Raw genomic sequence first — 24,029 nt, 5'->3', positions numbered from 1 at the left:
TTTCCGGGGAGAGTTGAGACCGTTACAATTCCAACTTAATAGTTGCAGAGCCATAATGTAATTACTTTGTTTTTCCTCCAACTGCGCCAAGTGCTTGTTCTTGTTCTGTCGGTGGTGTCACTTTCTCTGAACCGTGCAATCCAAAAGATAAGTTTGCTATGTCTACCATTCCTCTTTCCAGTGCTCTTGGCTCTTCTCCAGATTCCGCTTCTTTCTGTAAGTCTTCTCCGTGATCTTTCAAAAATCTATCTTTGTCGTCAGGTGATCTTATTTTTATCTTTCTCCCTTTGTATTTAAAAGACAGGCCTTGGGGGAATTCCCACCTGTCAGGGAACTGACATCAGAGCGAGAAGCGGAGGCAGGGCTCCCGAGCGATGCCGGAGAGGGGACCAGCATGGGGGAAGGAATTCAAGGTAACACCAATAGAGAAGAGAGGGAGATGGAGGAATTGGAGACAGGGCTCCAAGACCCTTCACCCGAAACTAGTGGAGAGAGCGCTGGCACGCCCCAGCCTTCCCCTTACTTGCGCAGACGCGTTCCGCGCAGGGAACATAGGAGGAGACTCGGGGTCAAACAGCTTTTATGCTGGAAGAGGTTCAAGAAACGCCCACTGACGGATTCTGCAAGTGACTAACAGGTCACGGAGGGCGAGCTCTGACCCTAAGCATGGTTGGGCAAGCAAGCTAACTACATCTCAGGCCATTTACGCACAAGTAACCATTCACAACCATTACAGCAATCCGTCAGTCCCTGACATTATTTGGGCGCAAGCAGGAGAAACATGAGCCAGACTGGAGGCACCGGGGCAGCGGAGCAAGCTCTGGGGGTGCAGGACCTGGTGAAGAGGAACCAGGAGCTGGAACGGCATGTAGCCCTGCTGACGGCGCGGCTGGATGAGAGGCGCACCCAGGACGCGCAGGTTAGACACACCCCAGTGGGAAAGAAGGTGCCCGGACTGGTACACAAATTTGGGGGGAAGCCCCAGGAATATAATAGATTCCGAACAGAAATTGAGTACGCTTTGGAGCTGCAGCATGATGACTTTGCTGACGAGGCAGCGAGGGTGGCTTATATCGTGGGGCACCTTGAGGGCAGCGCGAGGGAATGGGTTCGACCCCTTATGGCTGCTCAGAACCCCACCATGAGGGATGTCCGGAAGTTTTTTCAGGCTATGGACGCAATGTATGCAAGCCAATTGGGGGAGAGTGTAACCCAGAGGGAGCTGATGAGATGCAAGCAGGGGGATCTTTCCGTTAGAGACTATTGGTCCCGCTTTGCGATGCTAATACACCGGCTCGAATGGGATCTGGATAGTCCGCCCATACGGATGCTGTTTGAGGAGGGGTTGTCCCCAACCGTTAAAGACGAGCTCTCCCGCGCGCCCCGCCCGCAGTCTATGGATGAACTGACTAAAGCTGTGCTTGCGATAGGCGCTCGGCAGGAAGCGCGTGCTTTGGAAAGGCGGGAAGGGAGAGGAGAGCGCCGCCCTGACTACCGCATTCCTGAGATGCCAAAGCAGCCTCCCGATGACGTGGGGCCAATGGAAATCGATGGAGCGCGGGCGCGCGAGGTTTCGAGCGCCAACCAAGGAGTCAAAAGGGAGGGAAAGGCTGGGAAAAGCACCAAGAAGTGTTTCCTCTGCCAACGGCCAGGACGCTTTGCTAGGGTCTGTCCACAAAGGAAGGCTTGGCAAGGGATGGTGGGAGCCGCTGGAAGCGAGGAGGAGGGCACAGAGGAAAAGGTGCAGGGAAACGCCAGCGCTTGACTGCCCACAGGGGGGCGCAGCAGCCAAGCGAACAACTAACAGAAGTGCCCCAACCAGACCCACCCAAGGCTTCTATAGCGATAGAGGTGGTGCTAGAACTCCCAAATGGACACCCAGTCAAGGTTAAGGCAATGCTGGACTCAGGCAGCTCCTGTAATTTTTTTAGTAAGGAGTTTGCACTGGAGCACCAACTACACCTGGTGCCACTTGATTTCCCACTCCAAGTGACCACGATAGATGGCAGGGAGCTGCTGGGGGGGGGGGAGTGACACATCAAACCCCACCAATGAGAATGCGGGTGTCCAGGCACACTGAAACCATTGCCTTTCATGTGGCCACACTGGCGGAACCACCGATAATACTGGGCATGAGCTGGCTAGTGCTACATGATCCAGTGGTGGCTTGGCATCAACGGACAGTCACCTTTGGGTCAGCACACTGTTTGGAACACTGTCTAGGTGGGGAGAAGCCCAGGGTGAGGTTGGCCAGAGTAGCAGCAACCACACTGAAGCAGAGAACAGAGGTGCCGCCACAGTACGCGGACTTACAGGAGGTCTTCAGTGAGAAGGAGGCGGACAGGCTGCCTCCTCATAGGCCCTTCGACTGCCAAATCAACCTACTCCCGGGGGCGCAGCTGCCAGTGGGTAAGCTGTATGCCATGTCGGACCGAGAGATGCAGGAGTTGCGAGACTTTATTGACAAAAACCTAAAGAGGGGTTTTATAAGGGAATCGAAGGCAGTGGGGGGGGGGGAGCCCTGTGTTTTTTGTGGGAAAGAAAAACACGGACCACATGAGGCTGGTCGTAGACTTTAGAAAATTGAACCTTGTATCGGAACCCGTGACCTTCCCAATGCCCAGAATTGAGGATATTCTAACCAGGGTAAGGAAGGGTAAGATCTTTACCAAGCTGGACCTCCGGGGAGCATACAAACTGATTAGAATGAGGGAGGGGGACGAATGGAAAACCACCATGTTCACCCCCCTAGGGGCCTTTGAGTACTTAGTCATGCCATTTGGATTACAGTCGGGCTCGGCCTGTTTTCAAAGCTTCATGCACCATGTGCTGGGTCCCCTGCTGTACAAAAACTGCGTAGCATTTCTGGACGACGTCCTGATCTATTCAGACAATGAAAAACAGCATGTCCAGGACGTCAGGGAAGTGCTGAAGCGACTACAAGAGCACCAGTTGTGGGTCAAGCTGGAAAAGTGCCAGTTTCATGCCAGAGAAGTGGAATTTCTGGGATACAGGCTGTCGGACAGAGGCCTAGCCATGGACCCCGGCAAGGTGCAGGCGGTGCTGGAATGGAAGGCCCCCCAAACCCGGAAAGATGTGCAGAGGTTCCTCGGGTTCAGCAACTTCTACCGGAAGTTCATCAGGAACTTCGCCGACTTGACCGCACCCATCACGGATTGCCTCAGTAGCAAGAAGAAGTTCGTCTGGACGGAAAGTGCCCAACAATCTTTCGAAAGGCTAAAGAAGGCGTTTGCCTCAGAGGAACAGCTCCTGCACGTGGATCTGCAGAAGCCGATGAGGCTGGAGACCGACGCATCAGACAGAGCAATAGGAGCGGTATTGCTGCAGCCGGGACGGAACCAACACACCTGGAGGCCGTGCGCCTTCTTCTCACGGAAACTGAACAAATCGGAACAGAACTACATGGTGTATGATCACGAACTGTTAGCTATTTATGCAGCATTTCGGCAGTGGAGACATCTAATAGGGGCGCAGCACAAGATTCAGGTTTGCACTGATCACAAGAACTTGGAATATTGGAGAACAGCTCGAGTTCTCAACCAGAGACAGATTCGATGGGCGCAAGAGTTCTCCAAGTTCTTCTTTGAGATCAAGTACGTGCCGGGAGAAGAGAACGTGAGGGCAGATGCGCTTTTTGTTCGAAGGGTAATGAGGCAGTCTCTCACCTTGTTCTTCTTTCCTCCTCTTCCAAGCCTGAATGCACTCACTATCTTAAATTCTTCCTTCCCCAAGTCTAATTGCCAGAAGTCTGCAAATTCCTTCGTAAGAAAGTCAGTCAAGTTATCTTTCTCAAGTTCAGGTACAGCCCTGATCCTCAAATTCGTTTGTTTCTCCTTCAATTCAATCATAGAAAACATCAACTTGTAGTCGTCAAGTTGCCTATGTATCGGTGGTATCTTCTCTTCAGTAGCAGTTGCTATTTCCTTTGCTTCTTCAGCTGTCTTTCGGGTCAAAGTAGATTCCTGAAGCAATTTCTCAATAGTCTCTGTATTGGTGTTCACCTTCTGTCCCAAATTATTTATGCTTGTGGTGTTTTGGTCAATTTTAACTGATGCTTCAGCTACTTGTTTGTTTGTTTCAGCTACCTGTTTGTTTGTTTCAGCTACTTGTTTACTTAAATTTTCCAAAGATTCATTAATTCTCCCTAGTGCCAGAGCTAAAACATCTTCAGACGACATTCCTTTTGACTTCGCTTGTACAGGTGCAGCCCCTGATAATCCAGGTGGTCCAGAGGGACCAGATGCTGATGCTCTTCGCTGCAGCCCAATATCTGTACGAAAAGATTTACCAGACCTCGTTGTTTTTTCTTGAAGCAACTCTGACTTTTCTTTTCCATCTGCCATAACACTCTAGATTAAATCCAAGGTCAGTCCCACGGCTAGGATTTGTTTTGAAGTGGAAAATTCCCCTGGTCCAGTTGTTTTTGTAACAATATCCAACTTCCTCTAGGGGGACACAGTAACAGTCAATCTTGTAACTTTATAAAAAAAACCCTTTTTAAATCCCCCAATTCACAGAAGAACGACAGTTTCAATTCCAGTTACTTTAAAACCAGGAGAAGTCAGCCAGAAACACTGTATCTCTTTTGCAAAGTTAGCTGTCAAAAGCACTCTATTTACCAGTAGTGCCTTTCACAATACGGCATTCCCATTGTCTATAGGCAGTCCGTTCCCAGGGTCTAAGTGGTGGATTTTAGCTTCCTTTCCTCTCTTTTTTGCAGGAAAATACAGTTCAAACCTTTTCCCCTCCTCTCCTGCAATCCGGAGGGGAGATCTCTTGTTTGACGTTAGGATTTGAGTCCTTTTAAAGACGTCTTCAAAGTTTTAGCTTACAGTCTCTTTGATTTGATCTATATACAAGAAACGGAAGGCGGACTTCCTGTTTATACCTCCCTGTTTCGGTACCGAATTAGATCTTTTCCTTCTTTTAAATCCAATTTTATCCTACTCACGGGTAGTTGCTTTTGTAGCCAAATTGTCCCAGGAAAAAGTCAGCGCTCTCCGATAACGGCTGTGCGGCTTCGCTCCGCGGAAGAAGCAATCAACTCACAGCACCGCGCCACTCACCCCGCTTCGCTCCGGAGCCCAAAAAATGGGTTCCTTCGCAAATTGGGGCTGCGCTGAAGGTGCCCGCTGAGTCCCACGCTCACAGGCTTCACCCGCCTGTGATTTTTTAAGGGGTCCCCGCTTCGCCGCAGCGGTCAGACCCGATCCCGCGGAGCTGGTCCCTCAGAGGCAGAGGGAATCCGCCATTACCGATGGCGCTAACCCGGAAGTCCTCCAGAAGGATGTTATGGTTGATGGTATCAAAGGCCGCTGAGAGATCCAGCAGAACTAGGAAACAGCTCTCACCTTTGTCCCTAGCCTGCCGGAGATCATCAACCAGTGCGACCAAGACAGTTTCAGTCCCATGATGAGGCCTGAATCCCGACTGGAAGGGATCCAAATGGTCCGTTTCTTCCAGGCGTCAATCACCTTGCCCAAGAATGGAATATTTGAGACTGGGCGATAGTTGGCCATTGTGGCCGCGTCTAAAGATGGTTTTTTAAGAAGCGGTTTAATAACCGCCTCTTTCAGCGGGTCTGGGAAGTCTCCCACACGGAGGGAAGCATTCACCACCCCACGAAGCTCATCGCCCAGCCCTTCCCGGCTAGCTTTTATAAGCCAGGATGGGCAAGGATCAAGGAGACAGGTGGTTGGTTTCACTCGTCCAAGCAGCCTGTCCACATCCTCGGAGGTAACAGATTGGAATTGATCCCACACAACTTGACTAGACAGGACTCTAGCACTCTCCCGCCCCGGCCATGCTCCCATGGTGGCATCTACCTCTTCCCGAATCTGAGCGACTTTATCTGCAAAAAACTTTGCAAAATCATTGCAGGACATCATGTGGCCCGTACTGGGCCCCGATGTAGCAGGTGGTTCCGCTAAATTGCGAACCACCTGAAAAAGTCTCCTGCTGCTGTTTTCTGCAGATGCAATAGAGGCAGTGAAGAAAGTCTTCGCTGTCGCTACCGCCACTTGGTAGGCTCGACATTGAGCTCTAACCCGTGTCCAGTCAGCTTCAGAATGAGTTATCCGCTACCGGCGCTCTAGCCGTCTCAACAATTGTTTCATTGCCCTCAGATCCATGGAAAACCACGGGGCTGTCTGGGCTCCATGCAATCGGAGAGGGCGCTTCGGAGCCAAACAGTCAATAGCCCTGGTTAACTCCACATTCCAGCGGTCCACCAGGGAATCAGCTGAAAGGCCATAAACATGAGATAAAGCATCCCCTACCACTCTCTGGAAACCATTTGGATCCATTAAGTGGCGGGGGCAGAACATCCGAATCCAGAAATCAGCTAACTATTGTGGGAAGATGCATTAGACCTGGAGTGGAAAAGTTTTCAGCAGGTGTTTAGAAGTCTGCACAGGTGGTACCTGCTGGCTTGCTAGTGGCAGAGAGTTCCACAGGATAAGGTCACAGGATAGGGTTCTGATTCTTGTTGCTGTCAGGTGAGCCTGAGTTGGGGAACGACCCTACATTGCTCCTGCAGGTGATCTCAGTAACTGAGCTGGGAAAGAAGGGTTCAGGTGATCCCTGAGGCAGCCTGGACCTAAGTTGTTCAGGGATTTGTAAATCAATGCAAGGACTAAACATGGCTTAGCAGGGGTTGGGCAGCTGGTACAGATATTTTTAACAAGGGTGTCTCTTGTCCTCAGCCAGATGTCCCCATCAGCAGCCTGGTCACTGCATTCTGCACCCACCAGTGCTTCCAAACCAGGTGCAAAGGGCAGCCCCATGTGCTGAACATTGCAGTAGTCCAACCTCAAATTCACCACTGCATGGACTACAGTGGCCAGGCTACAAGTGTCTGGCACTGCTGCTGCGACCCACCTTAGAAATGAGGCCCACAAATTAGCCATCTGTGCCCAGGAGTTGCCTGTTATCCCTTAGCTTGTTAGGTATAATTGTATAATTGCACACTGAAATGGAGAATGCCTGTATGTATGCTGCTAAGGTATCTGAAGAAGTGTGCATGCACACAAAAGCTTATACCCAGAACAAACTTAGTTGGTCTCTCAGGTGCTACTGGACAATTTTTTAAATTTTTTAAATTTATTTTGACTGCATCAGACCAACACAGATACCTACCTGAATCTAGTATGTTGCTAAGGTTTTAACATTGGAAAATCCCATTGTATACTAAGTTAGAAAGAGCTCTCTCTAAGCATCTAGCTGAGTCAATAATTAACTGTTCATATTCTCTGCTAGCCTTCATGGGGGAGTTTAACCTTAGATGATGCAGTTAATGTATTCAATTGCAAATTCACCATTTTGAAGGGAGCTGGCTTGTTTTTTTTGTTCCCAAACGCAGTGAGAGGAGGATGTGATAAGATGTACCTCCAGGAGCTGCACAGAGACACAGTGTGGATTTTTGCTCTGGTCATAATTTAAGAAGAGCCTATCCTTGATGCAAATGCATTATACAACTTTCTGGAAGTATTGCTGATTGTTTTGTACCTGTTTAAAGCTTTGAATTATATTTATGGATCTGGGCATAATTTTTTTCCAAAAGGAGTCAGTTTTTATGCATCCAATTGCTTCATTCTGCGCAATATTAATAATGGCAATATAGCTGCCACCAAAATCACGCCGGAGGCTGCCACCCTCTCCAAACGTTTGGCCCCTCACCTGACTTGTAGAAATGGAAGTAGAAGCTCCTGCTGTCCACGGCTACCGAAACCGGCCCAATCGTTGCCACAGCCTGCTCCAGGGCCACCTCGCTCCCCACTGGGACCACACAGCAGATGTGCAGTTGGCCGTGCGGTCCTGCAAGTTGTAACTGCACACGGATCCATCCTGCAGAGAAGTGACAATCACCTGGAGGCGGTTGCAGAGCAGGGCGAGTGAGGAAAGTGGCTTGGGCAGATTCCCCAGGGCTGCATTTGCAGCTCCAAAGAGCCAGGGCTCAGTGTGCCTGGCTGTTAATCAGAAGGCTGGTGGTTCAAGCCAACCCACATAGGGCTGTGGGCAGGATTCTTGCATTGCAGGGGATGGACTAGTGGACCCTCCCAACTCTACAATTCTATGAATGACAGAAACTCGGTTTGGAAACTGAACTCCACAAAAAAGGGGAAACATTTCAATCTGCCCTCCTCAGAGGAAGGGCTGTAGTGCAGACTTTGCAAGGTTATGAATGATCGACGAGAAGCGGACTTTACTGAGCAGTTTGCTGCTTCCAAACAAGGTGTAGAATTTGGTGTGGGCTTATGCATTTCCTTCTTGCACTAGTCCCAGTGGTGTAACCTTTTTTGACAGCGCCCAGCGCAAAGCAAAGATTGCACCCCCTAATCTCCTTGTGGGTGTCGTGCAGGGGGCAACAGGTGGACTTCTCTGCACCCCTGAGGGGACCACTCCTCACAAGGTCGCCTGCCGGTCACCACACTCGCCCTTTCAGCTCAGTGAGCTCCCAGTGGGAGCAGCGGTGGTGCTCCTTGGCAGGCTTGGCAGCACCCCTTTAAAGCCTCAGTCCAGTATACCTGAAGGAGCATCTCCACCCCCATCTTTCTCCCCGGACACTGAGGTCCAGCGCCGAGGGCCTTCTGGCAGTTCCCTCCCTGCAAGGAGCCAAGTTACAGGGAACCAGGCAGAGGGCCTTCTCGGTAGTGGCACCCGCCCTGTGGAACATCCTCCCACCAGATTTCAAAGAGAAAAATAACTACCAAACTTTTAGAAGACATCTGAAGGCAGCCCTGTTTAGGGAAGCTTTTAATGTTTAATAGGTTATTGTATTTTAGTGTTTTGTTGGAAGCCGCCCAGAGTGGCTGGGGAAACCCAGCCAGATGGGTGGGGTATAAATAATAAATTATTCTTCTTCTTCTTCTTCTTCTTCTTCTTCTTCTTCTTCTTCTTCTTCTTCTTCTTCTTCTTCTTCTTCTTCTTCTTCTTCTATATTATATATTATATATTATTATATATTATTATCCCAGCAGCACTGGAGTTGCAGCTACAGCAGGCCGAGGAGGAGGGTGGCGGAGAGCAGCTGAGGCTCCTGGCATAGTCTTTCCCCAGGTGCCACTCCTTGGATGTGCAGCAGGAGGGCGGGTGCCAGCCGTCCAGAGAGGAGCACACTAAAGGCGCCTGCCTGATGTCAATCAGCAGGGAGTTCCAAAGTGCTGCCACACTAAAAGATTGATTTCTTGTTAGATGGAACAGAGGCCTAGCAAAAGGCGGAAAAAGGTAAAAGGCGGATCTAGACGGATCCTCGTGAATTCATATGATTTTTTCATTCAAATTAAATTAAACCACCATGATACTGTAGACCATGTCTTACTCTGTAGACAGCATCAAAAAAATCATGCATCCACTATTTTGTGGGGCCGCAGGGGCGCAAAAACATGGTTAAAAAACACGGATCCTCATGGATCCTCATGATTTTTGCACAAGACCAGCCCAAAATCACCATCAGATCAAACATCATGGCCAGGGGCACAGCATCCACCACAAAAATCACGGATGCACGGCTTCCTGGCCATACTGTGGCCCAAAAACATGGTTTTGAAGCACGGATCCTCATGGATCCTCACGCTTTTTGCATTGGGCCAACCCAAACCCACTGTCAAATCACATATCATAGCCAGGGGCACAGCCTACACCACAAAAAAATCGGATCCACGCCTGCCTGGCCATACCGTGGCCCAAAAACGTGGTTCCAAAGCATGGATCCTCATGATTTTTGCACAAGACCAGCCCAAAGTCACCATCAGATCAAACATCATGGCCAGGGGCACAGCATCCACCACAAAAATCACGGATCCACGGCTTCCTGGCCATACCGTGGCCCAAAAACGTGGCTCCGAACCACGGATCCTCATGGATCCTCATGATTTTTGCACAAGACCAGCCCAAAGTCATCATCAGATCAAACATCATGGCCAGGGGCACAGCATCCACCACAAAAATCACGGATCCACGGCTTCCTGGCCATACCGTGGCCCAAAAACGTGGTTTTGAAGCATGGATCCTCATGGATCCTCATGATTTTTGCACAAGACCAGCCCAAAGTCACCATCAGATCAAACATAATGGCCAGGGGCACAGCACCCACCACAAAAATCACGGATCCATGGCTTCCTGGCCATACCGTGGCCCAAAAACGTGGTTTTGAAGCATGGATCCTCATGGATCCTCATGATTTTTGCACAATATCAGCCCAAAGTCATCATCGGATCAAACATCATGGCCAGGGGCACAGCATGCAACACAAAAATCATGGATCCACGGCTTCCTGGCCATACCGTGGCCCAAAAACGTGGTTCCGGACCACGGATCCTCATGGATCTTCATGCTTTTTGCATGGGGCCACCCCAAACACACTGTCAAATCACACATCATAGCCAGGAGCACAGCTTACACCACAAAAAACTCAGATCCACGGCTTCCTGGCCACTCCATGGCCCAAAAACGTGGTTTTGAAGCACGGATCCTCATGGATCCTCACGCTTTTTGCATTGGGCCACCCCAAATTCACTGTCATATCACACATCATGTCCAGGGGCACAGCCTACACAACAAAAAACTCGGATCCACGGTTATCTGGCAACGCCATGGACCAAAAACGTGGTTTCGAAGCACGGATCCTCATGGATCCTCATTATTTTTGCACAATATCAGCCCAAAGTCACCATCAGATCAAACATCATGGCCAGGGGCACAGCATCCACCACAAAAATCACGTATCCACGGCTTCCTGGACATACCGTGGCCCAAAAACGTGGTTTTGAACGTCGGATCCTCACGGATCCTAACGCTTTTTGCATTGGGCCACCCCAAATTCACTGTCAAATCACACATCATGTCCAGGGGCACAGCACCCACCACAAAAATCACGGATCCATGGCTTCCTGGCCACTCCATGGCCCAAAAACGTGGTTTTGAAGGTCGGATCTGCACGGATCCTAACGCTTTTTGCATTAGGGCACCCCAAATTCACTGTCATATCAAACATCATGTCCAGGAGGACAGCCTGCACCACAGAAAACTCAGATCCACGGTTATCTGGCAACGGCATGGCCCAAAGACGTGGTTTTGAAGCATGGATCCTCATGGATCCTCATGATTTTTGCACAAGATCAGCCCAAGGTCATCATCACATCAAACATCATGGCCATGGGCACAGCATCCACCACAAAAATCACAGATCCATGGCTTCCTGGCCATACCGTGGCCCAAAAACGTGGTTCCGAACCACGGATCCTCGTGGATCTTCACGCTTTTTGCATTGGACCACCCCAAACTCACTGTCAAATCACACATCATAGCCAGGAGCACAGCCTGCACCACAAAAATCACGGATCCATGACTTCCTGGTAAATCCATGGCCTGAAAATGTGGTTTTGAAGTACGGATCCTCATGGATCCTCACGCTTTTTGCAATGGGCTCCCCTAAACTCACTGTCATATCACACATCATGTCCAGGGGCGCAGCCTGCACCACAGAAAACTCAGATCCACGGTTATCTGGCAACAGCATGGACCAAAAACATGGTTTCGAAGCACGGATCCTCATGGATCCTCATTATTTTTGCACTAGATCAGCCCAAAGTCACCATCAGATCAAACATCATGGCCAGGGGCACAACATCCACCACAAAAATCACAGATCCACGGCTTCCTGGTCATACCACAGCCCAAAAACGTGGTTTTGAAGCATGGATCCTCATGGATCCTCACACTTTTCATATTGGGCCAACCCAAACTCACTGTCAAATCACACAACATGTCCAGGGGCACAGCCTGCACCACAGAAAACTGAGATCCATGGCTTCCTGGCAACACCATGGACCAAAAACGTGGTTTTGAAGCACGGATCCTCATGGATCCTCACGCTTTTTGCACTAGATCAGCCCAAATTCACCGTCAAATCACACATCATGGCCAGGGGCACAGCCTGCACCACAAAAAACTGAGATCCATGGCTTCCCGGCCACACCATGACCCAAAAACGTGGTTTTGAAGCACGGATCCTCACGGATCCTCACACTTTTTGCATTGGGCCACCCCAAACCCACTGTCAAATCACACATCATGTCCATGGGCACAGTCTGCACCACAAAAAACTCGGATCCACAGCTTCCTGGCCATATCGTGGCCCAAAAACGTGGTTTTGAAGCACGGATCCTCATGGATCCTCACGCTTTTTACATTGGGCCAACCAAAACTCACTGTCAAATCACACATCATGTCCATGGGCACAGTCTGCACCACAAAAATCACGGATCCACGGCTTCCTGGCCATACCGTGGCCCAAAAACGTGGTTTTGAAGCACGGATCCTCATGGATCCTCACGCTTTTTACATTGGGCCAACCCAAATACACTGTCAAATCACACATCATGTCCAGGGGCACAGCCTGCACCACAAAAAAACTCGGATCCACAGCTTCCTGGCAACTCCATAGCCCAAAAACGTTGTTTTGAAGGACGGATCCTCATGCTTTTCACATTGGGCCAACCCAAACTCACCGTCAGATCACACATCATAGCCAGGGGCACAGCCTGCACCACAAAAATCACGGATCCACGGCTTCCTGGCCATACCGTGGCCCAAAAACGTGGTTTTGAAGCACGGATCCTCATGGATCCTCACACTTTTTACATTGGGCCAACCCAAACTCACTGTCAAATCACACATCATGTCCAGGGGCACAGCCTGCACCACAAAAATCACGGATCCATGGCTTCCTGGCCAATCCATGGCTCAAAAACATGGTTTTGAAGCACAGGTCCTCATGGATCATCACACTTTTTGCGTTGGGGAACCCCAAATTCACCCTTTATTCACATATCTTGTACATAACCACAGATCTGACCACAAACATCATGGATCTACTGCTTCATGGCCCTGGCCAGATGCTACCCTGGATATATTGGCCAATTTTTAGGTGGGTGTGCTAGGATGGAGGAAACGGAGTCGGCCGAATCTCTATCCTTTAAGGATGGGCGTCCAATGGCTGGGCCAGAATAATTTCAGTTTGGTTTGCCAGCTCCCAGCTCTTCATGGGGCGCAATAGTCACCTGTAGCTGCCATCAGGGGTCCTGGTGTGATCCTGGATGCTTCTGTCTCTATGGAGGCATTGGTCACAAATGTAGCCAAACTGGAACTTTTGAATCTATGTCAGGTTAGGCAATTGGCACTGTACCTGTCCCTTTCCAACCTAGCCATGGTGATCCATGCAGTAGTCACCTGCATACAATGGTACCTCGCAAGACGAATGCCTCGCAAGACGGAAAACTCGGAAGACGAAAGGGTTTTTGGTTTTTTGAGCTGCTTCGCAAGACGATTTTCCCTATGGGCTTGCTTCACAAGACGGAAACGTCTTGCAAGTTTGTTTCCTTTTTCTTAACACCGTTAATACAGTTGCGACTTGACTTCGAGGAGCAACTCATAGCACGCGGTGTGGTAGCCTTTTTTGAGGTTTTTGAAGACTTTGGTGATTTTTGAAGCTTTCCCAAAACTTTTCCGACACCGTGCTTCGCAAGACGAAAAAAATCGCAAGACGACAAAACTCGCGGAACGAATTAATTTCGTCTTGCGAGGCACCACTGTACTAGACTACTTTAACTTGCTGTACACCTGAGCTGGGGAGTGCAGGGTATAAATGTGATAGAGAGAGAGAGAGTGAGAGAGAGAGATGCAGGGCTACCCTTGAGACTGCTCCAGAAACTCCAAATGGTCTAAAATGCAGATGCATGAGTTCTTACTTGGACTTTGTGGAGAGCCCACATTCAGTTGGTTGTTCATCAGCTGGATTGGCTCCAGGTGGAGTATCAAATCAGGTTCAATGTTTTGGTGCTAATCTTTAAAGCCCTAAACAGTCTGTGACCTTTCTTATCTGTGGGAATTATCTTCCAATACACCCCCATGAGTGTGACGCTCATCTAACAGCAACCTACTGGTGGTCCCTGGCCCAAAACATATCCAGCTGTCCTCAACCAGAGCCAGAGCCATTTTGGTGGAACACTTTGTCTAATGAGACCAGGGCTCAGTGCAATCTATCTCAGTTCTCTCACTTGTCATGGTGAGTGGGCTTGCACATTCCTATGACCCTTGTGAGTGAAGCCGTTGGGAATCTCGTACTCCCAGCAGGGTCACCCAAGGTGGTAAGGTCAAAGAAAATTAAATATCACAGGCGGGTGATAACAAGCAGTGTGTTACAACGGCTGTGAAGGCAGATGAAGGCTGCAGCAGATAGGATCCACCAGTTCGTCGTGACTACTCATGCCATCAGAACAGAGCCCTACTGCGAAGACTGTGCGTTGGTCAGTGTGCACTGATCTACACACATAAAACAAATTCACGCACAGGCATCTTCCAAAAACCCAACCCAACCCCCCCAAACCCTCCCCCCATGGCGATCACTAAATGGCTACGGGGGCAGGAATGTGAAGCCCCTAGTCATGAACCGACACATGGGCGTTCAGTCGTTCTGACTCAAGGAATGAGGCAGTTGAGCAGCTCAGCAGCTGTATCCATGACTGAGCAGCCCTTTTTAGGATCCACTATGCTCACCCCGAAAAGGGGAAGGGGCTGGAAACAGTGCCCTAAACATAGTATGCCTCCCTTTTTCCCTGACTGGATTACCACGCCCAGGTGGAATCTCTTTTCCCATAGTTTGAATCCATTATTCTGCATCCTAGTCTCTAGAACAGCAGAAAACAAGCTTGCTCCCTCTTCAACATGACATCCCTTCAAATATTTAAACATGGCTATCATGTCACTCCTTAATCTTCTCTTCTCTAGATTAAACAAATCCAGCTCCCTAAGTCTCTCCTCATAGGGCTTGGATTCCAGACCTTTTACATTTTGGTCACTGTCAGGGAACTGACATCAGAGACACGGGAGAAGGAGAGGGTCTCAGATTCTGCAGGTGAAGGTCCCAGCACAAGGGGGAGACTCAGCTTGGTGGAAGGGGAAGGAAATACGCGTGACACCAAGAGTCCAGGAGAGCAATGGGAAGAGGAGGTGGAAGGGCTCCGGGATTCTTCCCTGGAAGTCAGTGAAGAGAGCCCAGGCAATCCGCTACCCACGCCCACCCTGCGCAGGAGACTCCCGCGCAATGAGAGGCGGAGACGATTAGGTGTCAAACAGCTTTTATGCTGGCAGAGGTTTAAGAAACGCCCACAGACAGATTCTGCCAGTGACTGAGGCAGTCAAGCGGAGATGGGCTGTGCAGTCCGAAGGGTTTAACCAGGCAACCAAGCACCCAAACGGGGTCGGCTTACGCACAAGTAACTCCAAACCACTACACCTGCCCATCTGGCTGGGTTTCCCCAGCCACTCTGGGTGGCTTCCCAAAAAAATATGAAATAAAAATACATTAAAAAGTCACACATTAAAAACGTCCCTAAACAGGGCTGCCGTCAGATGTCTTCTAAATGTCAGGTAGTTGTTTATCTCTTTGACATCTAATGGGAGGACATTCCACAGGGCGGGTGCCACTACCAAGAAGGCCCTCTGCCTGGTTCCTTGTCGCTTTGCTTCTCACAGTGAGGGAACCACCAAAAGGCCCTTGGTGCTGGACATCAGTGTCTGGGCAGAACAATGGGCGTGGAGATGCTCCAAAAAGCATGAGGATCCATGAGGATCCGTTCTTCAAAACCATGTTTTTGGGCTATGGAGTTGCCAGGAAGCCGTGGATCCGAGTTTTTTGTGGTGCAGGGTGTGCCCCTGGCCATGATGTGTGATTTGACGATGAGTTTGGCCTGGCCCAATGCGAAAAGCGTAAGGATCCATGAGGATCAGTGCTTCAAAACTACGTTTTTGGGCCACGGTATGGCCAGGAAGCCGTGGATCTCAGTTTTTTGTGGTCCGGGCTGTGCCCCTGGCCATGATGTGTGATTTGACGGTGAATTTGGGCTGATCTAGTGCAAAAAGCGTGAGGATCCATGAGGATCCGTGCTTCAAAACCACGTTTTTGGGCCACGGTATGACCAGGAAGCCGTGGATCCGTGATTTTTGTGGTGCAGGCTGTGCCCCTGGCTATGACGTGTGATCTGACGGTGAGTTTGGGTTGGCCCAATGCGAAAAGCGTGAGGATCCATGAGGATCCGTGCTTCAAAACCACGTCTTTGGGCCATGCCGTTGCCAGATAACCGTGGATCTGAGTTTTCTGTGGTGCAGGCTGTCCTCCTGGACATGATGTTTGATATGACAGTGAATTTGGGGTGCCCTAATGCAAAAAGCGTTAGGATCCGTGCAGATCCGACCTTCAAAACCACGTTTTTGGGCCATGGCATGGCCAGGAAGCCATGGATCCGTGATTTTTGTGGTGGGTGCTGTGCCCCTGGACATGATGTGTGATTTGACAGTGAATTTGGGGTGGCCCAATGCAAAAAGCGTTAGGATCCGTGAGGATCCGACGTTCAAAACCACGTTTTTGGGACACGGTATGGCCAGGAAGCCGTGGATACATGATTTTTGTGGTGGATGCTGTGCCCCTGGCCATGATGTTTGATCTGATGGTGACTTTGGGCTGATCTAGTGCAAAAATAATGAGGATCCATGAGGATCCGTGCTTCAAAACCACGTTTTTGGGCCACGGTATGGCCAGGAAGCCATGGATCTGTGATTTTTGTGGTGGATGCTGTGTCCCTGGCCATGATGTTTGATCTGATGATGACTTTGGGCTGGTCTTGTGCAGAAATCATGAGGATCCATGAGGATCCATGCTTTGGTACCACGTTTTTGGGCCACGGTATGGCCAGGAAGCCATGGATCCATGATTTTTGTGGTGGATGCTGTGCCCCTGGCCATGATGTTTGATCTGATAGTGACTTTGGGCTGGTCTTGTGCAAAAATCATGAGGATCCATGAGGATCCATGCTTCGGAACCACGTTTTTGGGCCACGCTATGGCCAGGCAGGCGTGGATACGAGTTTTTTGTGGTGTAGGCTGTGCCCCTGGCTATGATATGTGATTTGACAGTGAGTTTGGGTTGGCCCAATGCAAAAAGCGTGAGGATCCATGAAGACCCGTGCTTTAAAACCACGTTTTTGGGCCACGGTATGGCCAGGAAGCCATGGATCTGAGTTTTTTGTGGTGGATGCTGTGTCCCTGGCCATGATGTTTGATCTGATGGTGACTTTGGGCTGGTCTTGTGCAGAAATCATGAGGCTCCATGAGGATCCATGCTTCAAAACCACGTTTTTGGGCCACGGTACGGCCAGGAAGCCATGGATCCGTGATTTTTGTGGTGGATGCTGTGCCCCTGGCCATGATGTTTGATCTGATAGTGAGTTTGGGTTGGCCCAATGCAAAAAGCGTGAGGATCCATGAAGATCCGTGCTTTAAAACCACGTTTTTGGGCCACGGTATGGCCAGGAAGCCGTGGATCCATGATTTTTGTGGTGCAGGCTGTGCCCCTGGACATGATGTGTGATTTGACAGTGAGTTTGGGTTGGCCCAATGCAAAAAGCGTGAGGATCCATGAGGATCCGTGCTTCAAAACCACGTTTTTGGGCCTTGGAGTGGCCAGGAAGCCGTGGATCTGAGTTTTTTGTGGTGCAGGCTGTGCCCCTGGACATGATGTTTGATCTGATGATGACTTTCGGCTGATCTAGTGCAAAAATCATGAGGATCCATTAGGATCTGTGCTTCGGAACCACGTTTTTGGGCTACAGTATGGCAAGGCAGGAGTGGATCCGAGTTTTCTGTGGTGTAGGCTGTGCCCCTGGCTATGATGTGTGATTTGACAGTGAGTTTGGGGTGGCCCAATGCAAAAAGTGTGAGGATCCATGAGGATCCGTTCTTGAAAACCACGTTTCTGGGCCATGGAGTGGCCAGGAAGCCGTGGATCCGTGATTTCTGTGGTGGATGCTGTGCCCCTGGACATGATGTGTAATTTGACAGTGAGTTTGGGCTGATCTAGTGCAAAAATCATGAGGATTCATGAGGATCCGTGTTTTTTAACCATGTTTTTGCGCCATTGCGGCACCACGAAACAGTGGATGCGTGATTTTTTTGGTTCCTCCTACCGACTAAGATGTGGTGTATAGTAGCATGGTGTTTTTATTTTGTTTCAATATAAAAATCATATGAATTCATGAGGATCCGTGCCTCGGATCCATGTTTTTGTGGTGCTGTAGCACGGCAAAGTGTTGGATCCACGTTTTTTATAGTCCAGTTTGTAGGCGTGCCTTCTAGGTGTGATTTGACACTGCATTTGTTGGAATTAATTTTTAAAAAGTGGAGGATCCATGAGGATCCGTCTAGATCCGCCTTTTATGCAGACCCGCAAAAGGCTCCCTTCTCTCCCTAATTTACTAATTGTGTTTTCCGCCTTCTGTGAAGGGCATGTTAAGTATTATTATTATTATTATTATTATTATTATTATTATTATTATTATTATTATTAGTTTAATTAACATTGAAATAGAAAACAACTCTGTATATGCTTGTATGTGTGCTGCTGAAAATTGGAAAATCCCATTGGGCTATAATAAAGCAAAGCAGATCCTTCTGAGCATAATGAATGGGTCTGCGCATGGTGTATGCTCAGAAGTGGAGGGAAGATACCAACAAAGGAGGAATGGCAGACAAAGTTAATAGAATATATAGAAATGGCAAGATTGACAAATAGAATAAGGGTCAGGATAAAAAAAAAGTATTTGAAGATGGTTGGAAATGTTTTATAGATTATTTGGAAACATATTGAAAGCATGTCAAAAAGTTAACAGTAAAAGCAGTAAGAAATATTGAGATAGAAAGTTGAGAAAAAATAAGATATGGGGGAAACTAGAATATGTAGTGGAAAATAAAGTTTCATGTGTAAAAATGGAAATGATAAACAAAAATAGAAAAAATAAAATAAATGGGTTGATAATCAATTTAGGATGTTCTCTGCTCTCTCATATTGTGTTTAACTTTAGATCATGTGAGAGGGTTATTCAATTGCAAACCGCCATTTTGAAGGGAGTTGCCTTTGAGTGTTTCTCTGGAACCCACAGAGAACAAAGGCTGTGATAATGAGGTCTCTCCTGGAGAGAAAACAGCTGCGGACTAATGGAAGCTGTGGGGAGAGACAGACCTCTGATTTTTGGTCCAAACAAAGAACTCACAGAACTATCTTCGGACTTCCGGGGTGGCGCCATCGGCAATGGCGGACTCCCTCTGAACTGGAGGGACTAGCTCCGCGCGAAACAGGTCTTACCCGCTATGGCGAAGCGGGGACCCTTTAAAAATCACAGGCGGATGAAGCCTGTGACCATGGGACTTGGCGGGCACCTTTAGCGCCCCCCCCAACCCGCAAAGGAACCCAATAACGGGCTCCGAAGCGAAGAGGGGGAAGCGGCGCGGTGCTGTGAGTCAACTGCTATTTCCGTGGAGCGAAGCCGCATAGCCGTTGCCGGAGAGCGCTGCCTTCTTCTTGGGACAATTTGGCTTCTAAAATAATCACCCGTGAGTACTTAAACCTGGAATAATTGGACTTTAAATAAGGACTTGCAAGCAGAAAGAAATCGGTCTTAAAATTTTTTATTTCAATTTGGTACTGTGACGGGAAGGTCTAAACAGGAAGTCAGCCTTCCGTTTCTTTGTAGTCTGAATAAAGCAAAGACAACGTAAACTAGAGCTCAGAAAACTATTTCTAAAGGATTGGCTTTCATCATCTAAATTTGTTCAACCTTATTTCGGTAGCAGGAGAACCTGCAGAAGTGAATTTAAAGTAAAGTAACTTTCCATCGTCCTGATCCTGGAGCGGGGTGTCAGAACTGACGTTTGAAGCTCATTGACCAGAGACAAAAAAATTTTGACAGATAGCCAAAAGAAGAGAAACATAGTGATTCCACTGTTTCCTTCCGCATTTTAAAGGAACAAATATCGACAAAATATCTCAAAAGAAAAAGAAACATTGTTGTTAGATCTGTTCTCAAAAGAAAGAACAAATAGAAGGTTTCCCCCTAGAGGGATACTGTGAAACTGTAACCAATTTCAGGGAGCTTACAGCTGTCACAGATTACAATCGTGGGAACAGACTTGTGACCTTGTAGGACAATGTATTCAGAAGCTCTGCTGTGTGCCTTTTATAAAACAAATGCCCTACTGGAACAATTACATGAGGAGACGAATTTGATGACTGACTCTGTTAGAAATTTTAAACAGGCAGTGGGAAATCTTAAACAGGCAGTGGGAAATTTTGACCAGGCAGTGGGAAAGTATATGGAACCCACCCAGGAATTAAATCAGGAGTGTGTCCTGACAGAACAGATGAGAGAAGAGGATGCTGCTGAATCCTGGGCGCCAGAGTTGGAGGGAGCTGCGGACCTGCAGGAACATGAGCTTTTGGATTTGACAAATGAACTTGGAAAAAACCAGACTTGGGAAGATAAAGTTTGGACTGGCGTGGAAATGGGGGGTTGGATTGATCCCCCTGTGCAGGGATGTCTGGACTTCCCGAGTCTGGCAATGGGCCGTGAGAGGTTTGGAGCTGTGGGGGCTTTCAACTTTGGAAGGATCTTGAAACATGTTGTTAAACATCATATGGAGTTGATTTGGACTATAGAAAAGGGGCAGATTTATTGAAAAGGGTCAAAAACATTACTAAGCTGGAGTTTCCACGAGTGAAAGGAGAATATGAAGAAGAGCTGCGGAAGGGACATGGAAGAGACTTAAGGGCCTCGGATATAAGGTTACCAGGTTAATGTGCCAGATCAATGGGATAAAAAGGACTGACAAAACCCGGGACCAGGAGAAAGGGATGCTGGATGAAGATTGGATTGTTTTTATTTCTTTTTTGTTTGTTACTAAGATTGTTTTATAAAATTGATGAATGTTAGAAGGATGTTGAAATGAAATTGCAGGGCCCTAGCAAAAATGTTTAAAGAATTAGGAAAGAATATTATGGTTATTAGAAGTTGGTAAGAATAAGACTTAAGCTGTAAGTTTGAAGGTTGTTTACAAGAGAAGATTAAATTAGATTAAGGTGACATTATTTTAAGATTAAAGATTAGGATAAACAAAGAGAAGGATTTGCTGAACTAACAAATTGAACTGGAATACAAAAAGGGAGGTGTGAGGAGGTCCGAAAAATAAGCAAATGAAAGAAAGTGATGGAAAGATGGAATTGTTTTTTATCTATTTTTATTTTGTATTTTTCTTTTTTCTTTTTTCATTTTGTAAAATTATAATAAATATCTTTTTTTAAAAAAACTTTCTTCAAAACAGAACATAAAACAATCAGTGTTACATCCAGATAGTTGTATAATATCATGTGCACATCCAGCATAGGTTCAGCTTCTTATAAAAACGAAATTTGGAGTAATTGAAGAAAGTTCTGTGAGGAAAGCTTTTGAGTCTGGACAATATATGGGTCTGGACAATTATTTTCCCAAGAGGAGTCAGTTTTTATTCATCCTATTGCTTCAAGCTGCAAAATATTAATATATGCAATAGGGCAGACTATAAATTAGAATTGAGAATAAATTAGAAGTAATGTGAAGGTGGCAAAGGTCTGTGCTTGACCACACAATTGTGCACATGTGTGTGGCCCAGATCAGCGAGGCATGTGCACTGATTCCTCCTTCTATCTTACTTTCTCCAAGTAGGGGTAGCTGGTCTCTGAGTTTATGCCTCCATTTTCCTGCATGTACTCGGAGGCCCGGGTGATGTACCCTCCATGGCACCCCTGGTTGCCCAGCTTCCAGGAACAGTTAATGAGGTTCTGTTCACTTAGCGGGATCAGCTTCCCTGTCCTGTTGAAGCGCAGCCCTTCAAGTGCTCCGGTGGCACTGAATGCCCAGCAGGACCCGCAGTGGCCCTGTGGGAACAGCAAGAGGTGGTGAGGCAGAAGTAAATCAAACATTCATGGTGTGGGGGTAGACCCCACCTGGGTCCCATTCTAGGAGCCACAATTTAAGAAGGATATTGACCAGCTGGAACATGTGCAGAGGAGGGTCTGGAAACCAGGCCTTATGAAGAAAGGTTGAAGGAGCTGGGTATGTTTAGCCTAGAGAAGAGGAGACTGAGAGGAGATATGAGAACCAGCATCCAACATCTGAAGGGTTCCCACGTGGAAGAGGGAACAAGTTTGTTTTCTCCTGCTCTGGAGGGAAGGACCCAAACCAATGGCTTCAAGTTACAAAAAAGGAGATTCCAACCAAACACCAGGAAGAACTTTCTGACAGAAAGAGCTGTTCGAGAGTGGAAAATGGACTGCCTAGGAAGGTGGTGGCCTCTCCTTCCTTGGAGGGTTCTAAGCAGAGGTTGGATGGCCACCCACCAGCTTTAGCTAAGATTGCATTGCTGGGGGTTGGACCCTCAGGGTCCCTTCCAATTCTACAATTCTATGATAAAGCAAAAAGTTTTTCTCCCTCTCCCATAACACTAGAACTGGTGGACATACAATGAAGGCAGATGTTGGAAGATTCAGGATGGAGGGAGCAAAGCCCTTCTTCACAAGGGCATTGTAAAGGGCGGAACTCCCTCCCAAGGGAGGCAGTGAGGGCCACCAACTTGGATGGCTTTAAAAGAGGGTTGGTCAGATATGTGGAGGAGGAGGTCAGGATGGCCATGCTCTTGTATTTGGGTCCTGCTTGCAGGTTTCCTGTTGGGCATTAGGTTGAGTCCTGTGAGAACAGGATGCAGGGCTAGATGGACCTCCTTTTGTCTGATCCAGTAGTGTTCTTCATGTGCAGAACCTCAATGGCCAGGGGCAGTCCACCTCTGAAAGCCAGTTGCTGTTGGGATACTGCCAGGGAGACAAAGGCCATCATGCCTCCACATCGTCTCAGGACGATCCATCAATCTCCCATAGATACAGTATCAGTCAATTAGCGACACGAGCCTCGGAAATAGCTGTCCACATCCCAGGACTCATGCACGCCCTTTTCGCAGAGTTCGCACAACGAAAGATGCACTCAGGAGAGCAGCATATTTACAGCTTTATTCAGCGGTGGTCAGAACAAAGGAAAAAACATGACTGCCTGCCTGCGTGTCTAGGCAAAGAGAGAAACAAAAGCTATACACAAAAACAGAAATTTCCTGTGAGCCGGAAGTACGCAGACTTTGTGACTCACAACAGCCTGCTCCTTTTTTAAGGTGGAACGGAAATATCCTAACATCCTACTCTTTCCGTGTAACCTGTAGTACCTGTGGTTCAACCCAATTGCAACCTCTGTACATAAACCTTAAGTTGTTCTCTGTTAACAACCTTAGACAACAGATCAGCAGGAATTTCATTTCCTGGCATGTAGGACATCTGAATGAGTCCTTTCTGAATACACTCTCTTGCACGATGTAACTTAATCTGCAAGTACTTGGTTCTTTGCTTGCAACTCTCTGAGTTCAGCAAAGCCAAACAGGGTCTATTGTCTTGATACACTTGTATAGGACATTTCACAGAAACTCTGATGTCCTGAAACAGTTGCATCAACCATTCACAATCCATGAGTGAAAATGACAGAGCATTGAGTTCTGCTTCACAGGAACTTAGGCTTACTGTTGTCTGCTTCTTGCATAGCCAGTCAAACAGACAGTGGTTGTACATGTAGCATACTCCAGAAGTGCTTGTACCATCCATGGTGTCACTTCCAAAACTAGCATCTGCAAATATTTCAAGACCTCCAGTCTTCTGACTGGTGAACCTCAGCCTGCAGTGCAAAGTCCCTTTCAAATAGCGGGCTATGTGCTTCAGAGCTTTCCAATCCTGAACAGTAGGATTGTTAGCATGTCTGCTAAGCAGGTTAGTGCTTACAGCTATGTCAGGTCTTGAACATCTAGAAATGAAATTCAGCTTGCCTAGAATGCATCTGTACAGCGTAGTGTCAGAAAATGCTTCAGCAGTACTATCTACCTGGTAACCTGTCACCATCGGTGTGTCTGCTGGGTTTGCATCAACCAAATTCAACCTGGTTAATACATCAGCAATTTTCTGTGTTTGGTGTAACAGAAAATGACCTGCTTGGTCCCTCTCCACCTGCAGAGAAAGATAGTTGGATACCTCACCAAGATCCTTCATATCAAAGTGC

The 24,029-nt window shown here is 48.0% G+C and overlaps 1 pseudogene; it reads right to left on the bottom strand.

The window, feature by feature from the left end:
- LOC114588654 (cathepsin L2-like) overlaps positions 1-24,029 on the bottom strand; it is a 78,321-nt pseudogene that overhangs the window by 20,717 nt on the left and 33,575 nt on the right.

Source organism: Podarcis muralis, chromosome W (assembly GCF_964188315.1).
Source record: "Podarcis muralis chromosome W, rPodMur119.hap1.1, whole genome shotgun sequence".
Classification (NCBI taxonomy): Eukaryota; Metazoa; Chordata; class Lepidosauria; order Squamata; family Lacertidae; genus Podarcis; species Podarcis muralis.
Note: the sequence above shows the minus strand (reverse complement) of the source record. Positions and strands in the feature narration are given on the sequence as shown.